General features: G+C 44.2%; 1 long non-coding RNA gene across 1 annotated transcript; it reads left to right on the top strand.

Annotated features, from left to right (window-relative positions):
• The first annotated feature begins 641 nt into the window (after positions 1 to 641).
• LOC137209828 (uncharacterized) lies at positions 642 to 4,866 on the top strand. Its single transcript, XR_010936119.1, has 2 exons — positions 642 to 1,138; positions 3,834 to 4,866. It is a non-coding gene; the product is annotated as an uncharacterized lncRNA (long non-coding RNA).
• The last annotated feature ends 391 nt before the right edge of the window (positions 4,867 to 5,257 follow it).

Genomic DNA, 5,257 nt, shown 5'->3' with positions numbered 1-5,257 from the left:
AATACTTGCCTCCATGACTATCCTGTGAAAAGGTGAGACATTTAGACCTTTCATAACTTATGTGATAGAAAGTGGAGCTGTTACAGTTCTCTGAGGGCAGTAAATTTCATCCTGGCATTTGAAGCTTTGCTTGCAATTTTGGAATCAGAAAAGATATTCAAACAGCTGTTTGAGTAGAAAGACCAATGAAGAAATACAGTGTGGAAGGCTATTTTAAGTTCTGCTATGATTATTTTATCTTCTTCTAAATCTCTCTTAATAAAAAAATCTGTTATTTTGTCACTTTCTTTGGTAATAGTTGATGAAACCATTCATTTCCTATTCCCAGCTGCTGGCATATACTGCTTTATACCTGACTCTCCACCATTCCCACGTTGAGCGAACACTTGCGTGTTGCACCAAGAGCTCCAGAAACTTGCAGTCGCTCTTGGTTGCTACTAGGATTAACTTAAGTTCACAATATGGAAAAATCATGCTTCAACCTTAATGTTGTGACTTTTAACGTGGGTACTTCCTGATAGAGAGACCAGCCAGTAGACAAAAGTGTATTTGTTACTTCATTGTCTTAGATACATTTTTTAAAATTGGAGTATAATTGCTCTATAATGTTGTGTTAGTTTCTGCCGTACAGCGAAGTGAATCAGCTGTATGTATACATATACCCCCTCCCACTTGTGCCTCCCTCCCTCCCCCCCAATCCCATCCATCTAGGTCATCACAGAGCACCAAGCTGAGCTCCCTGTGCCATACAGCAGGTTCCCACTAGCTATCTATTTTACACATGGCAGCGTATATATGTCAATCCTAATCTCCCACTTCTTCCCACCTTCCCCTTCCCCCTCTGCGTCCACATGTTCATTCTCTACGTCTGCGTCTCTGTTCCTGCCCTGCAAATGGGTTCATCTGTACCACTTTTCTAGATTCCACATTTATTAGGTACATTTTTGATTTATCATTTTTTAGAGAATGTCAGGGACGCACAAACTGATGTGTGAGGATTTCTAGGTTAGTTTTGTTAGTTTTGTGAGAGTTTTGGGGTAGTACTGATACACCTCACTCTTCTGTCCTGTGGCCTCCTCAGGACCCACGAAGGGAACACAGAAGGGATGCTGCTGTGCTCCTGGCATCCTTGTCCCAGGTAAGCTGAGGCTTTCCTCCCCTTTCCTAAAAGTCATTTGTCTTTGCTATAGGTAAGCATATTATCTTCCTTGGCCTGGTGCTTCACTGCTCTTCTAAAACCCACCCGTGGAACCTCAGTTCTTCTTGCCTATACAATGGGCACCAGAAGGCCCAGTGTGGCAGGTGGTGAAATTTCCTCTCTGTGAACTCCTGAGGCCTGGGCATCAGCATGTTCTCACAAGGATCGTAGTGTTCCTTGTCTCTTCCCCACGTAACATTTACACACACGGTCAGTTCACACCTTCTCACCCACTGTCAGAAACACGTTGGGCCCACAGAATGTTCAAGAGAAATAAATAACTACATCTTCCTTCCAGGAACTCATAATTTCACATGGGGACACCATCAGTAGTAGTGAAAATGAATAATTGCTTACTGTGTGCCAGGCTGTGTGCTAAGCCCGTTACGTTAATTTTCTTAAGTAAGTTCTCTTCCACAAACTATAGTGCAAGCAGACTGGGCTGCTGCTTTTATCCCGGGAATAATTCTGGGGTCTGGGGACATAGGTGCCGGTATGTCACGGGCAAGGAAACTTTGCGGGTATGAGGACAAACTAGGCACACTTTTGATGTGTTTGTGTTGGCTGGCATGGTAAAAGGGAATCTGGAGGGTAGAGTGCATCTTCCCGGCCCACCAGTTTCCCACATGGTGCTCCTGTTAAGTATACAGCAGCACTGGGCATTCTGAGCATTGCGGTGTCTCAAAGTCCCGTGGGATGCAGAGGCCTGACCCCACCATCAACACCTTTGAACCAGAGGTGAAGTGAAACTAAAGAATCAACCCAGACCTAATGCTGTTTAATTGGAAGAGATCACCCTTCACCCTTGTTGCCTGACAGAGGAAATACTGAACGCTTTCTGGGAGAAACATTTTCTGTCTCTACTGTAGAGTGTCTGGGACACAAAATCAATTTTGAGACATGAAGCAGCAGGAGAAGGTGACCCATAATCAAGAAGGACACCCACAGATGACTCATGTGTTGAAATCAGCAGAGAAGGACTTAAAAACAATGAATCATAAATGTGGTAAAGGCCTTAGAGGAAATGATGGAGAAAAGTGGGTGAAAAGATAGTGCAGTTCAGCAAATAAATGGGAACTAAAAAGAACCAACTGGAAGATTGAGATCTGAAAAATACAGTATTGAAATTGAAGAATTAATTCAGTCTGTCTGGGCAGAGTGGTAAAAGGAACCATGAAATTGAAGACAGGTCAACAGAAATTATCCAAACTGAAGCTCCAAACTGAAGCACAAAGAGTAAAAGGAATGGATAAAACTAACCAGGCATCCAAGACCTGTTGGATATTATCGAAAAGTCTAACTTAGGTATAATTAGAGTCCTGAAAGGAGAGGAGAGGAAACAGGGAAAGAAATATTTTCCAAAATTGATGAAAGATGTCGATACACAAGTCCAAGAAGCTGAGGAACCCCAAGCATGATAAATACAAAGAAAGCCACCCCTAGACCTACCATGGTCATCACAGGACGAGTTACCTGGAAGCGGATGCTGAGACGGCATCAAACGTGCAAGATGCTTGTTAGGGAGTGTGGTAGCCCTAGATGGCCTCCAGTAACCCTTGCCTCCTGGTGTTCGTGCCCTGTGAAATCCCCGATCCACGACTGTGAGGTGGATCTAGTGAGTTTCAATTTTCATTATAACTTTTGATTTTGAAAAGTTTGCACTCAAAAGACCTTGCAAAAATAGCACAGAAATTTCCTGTGTACTCTACTCAGCTTTACCCAATGATAATATCTTACATAGTCATAGCATACTGGTAAATCAAGGAAACTGATTTTTGTACGATTTTATTAACTTAGTTACAGAACTTATTTGGACTTTGCCAGCTTTTACATGCACTCTTTGTTGTATAGTTCTTTCAGGTTTTTTTAAAAAATAAATTTATTATTTATTTATTATTTTTAGCTGCACTGGGTCTTCGTTGCTGCACGCAGGCTTTCTCTAGTTGTGGCTAGTGGGGGTTACTCTTCGTTGCGGTGCATGGGCTTCTCATTGCAGTGGCTTGTCTTGTTGCGGAGCACAGGCTCTAGGCATGCGGGCTTCAGTAGTTGTGGCTCGTGGGCGTCAGTAGTGTGGCTTGTGGGCTCTAGAGTGCAGGCTCAGCAGTTGTGGTGCACGGGATTAGTTGCTCTGTGGCATGTGGGATCTTCCCGGACCAGGGCTCGAACCCGTGTCCCTTGCATTGGCAGGTGGATTCTTAACCACTGTGCAACCAGGGAAGCCCCTATCAGGGGCATTTGAATAAACATCACCACAATCAGGATACAGAAATGTTCCCACTTCACAAAGAAACTATCTCATGTTATTCCTTAATAGTCACACCCTTCCCCCAGCCCTAAGCCCTGGCCACTACTGATCTGTTCTCTAATACCATAATTTTATCACTTTGAGAATATTAATGGATTATACAGCATGTAACGACTCATAATGTCCTGAGATCCACCCAAGTAGCTGCGTGTATCAATAATTTATTTCTTTTTACTGTTAGGCAGTGTTCTATTGTATGGATATACCACAGTTTATCTATTCACCCATTGAAGGATATTTGAGTTTCCTGGTTTTGGCTATTATAAGCAAATCTGCTGTGAACACTTGTGTACAGGGTTTTGAGTGAACCTAAGTTTTTAATTTCTCTAGGATAAATACCCAAGAATCAAGTTGCTCTAGTCACGTGTCCACCAAAACCTCCAGCAAGCTATTCACTTCTTACCCATCTAATCTGATCAACATAATTTCATCAGTGAAATGGATCAGTGTTGTGCTCTGCAGCGTGCCATGATGGTCAGATCTCTTTGGACCATATTTTGACAGAGGTGAGAGAGTAAATGTATATTGTCCATTCCGTGTGAATGTGAACTGTTTCTATTTTCTGAATGGGATAGAAGAGAATACAAGCACCTGGTGCCCAAGACAGGATCCTTTCATTTACCACCATCATCAGCATGTTTTTCAGCAAATGGAAGAACCTCTTGCTGTCGCGGGGGGACAGCAAGAGCATCGGGTGGGTGGCCGCAGCCCTGACCTTATGTGAATCCTCTCCGACCTTGGGCTTCAGATTCTGTGCTGTGCAGCGGGCTGTCAGTGGCGTGGAATCTCATGCTTTCGCCGAGCCAGCATCTGTCCTCATGTCCACGTGCAGCACCCAGCTTTCCTTTGGGAACTGCATCTCACCTGCTTCCGGTCCAAACAGTTTCAGAGGGCTGGCCCGTGGTCCACCCACCTGGCAGATGAACGTATGATCCTCGTCTAGACAATCCCAGTTTCAGCCCTCTGCCTGCTGTGTTTGGTTCAAGGATGAGAACGTGACCCAAGCCAGGCCAAAGGCGTTCAGCGTAATGTGTTTGCATGGAGCCTTAGGGAGGGAGAGGCCCTTCCCAGTAGAAGGCACGTCGAGTGTGTGTCATCCTGCAGATGCAGTGAGGGAGACAGCGCCTGTGAGCGGGGCCCCCAAGGCCCTCAGCAGGACTGACGGTTGGGGAGGGACCAGGCCACACTATGAGAATGTGAGCCCTTGGACCTGATACCTCCAACCCCACTCTCAACTTGTCTCTTGGAAGCAGTAAGTTATTTCTGTCATTTAAAAATAATATTAATTTATTTTACTTGAGTAAGCGTGTCTAAACCCTTGTAATTAAAAAAGTCCTGAGATGTCAGGACCAATGGTCCCTGAGACACCCTCTGGCACCGTGTCCTCACTGGGTGGGCGTGTCGGGGGGAGATGAAGATACTGGGTGGGGTCAGATCTAAGGGGAGCTGCCAATCCACTCTGTGTCTGTTTCTTCTGTGTCCCAGGAGAGGGAAACACCAGAACAATGAGAGGAGAGCTCGCTGGGAAAAAGGGTCATAGCATGGTTAATTGGTCTGCTTGTATTTTCCATATTTTAGGGTTCATTTTATTTGTGTGTTATTAGGAAATCACCCTTTTATTCTAGATTTACAGGGTGATGCAATAGCTTGTTCGTATTTGACTTTTAATTTCACCTCTCATTCTAGTTTTCTACGGAATTGTCACAGTTAATGAACAAATATGGATACCTTATTATGAACTAAAATCCGTATTT

The sequence above is a fragment of the Pseudorca crassidens genome, chromosome 2 (assembly GCF_039906515.1).
Source record: "Pseudorca crassidens isolate mPseCra1 chromosome 2, mPseCra1.hap1, whole genome shotgun sequence".
NCBI lineage: Eukaryota > Metazoa > Chordata > Mammalia > Artiodactyla > Delphinidae > Pseudorca > Pseudorca crassidens.
This window is presented reverse-complemented; position numbering and strand designations above follow the sequence as displayed.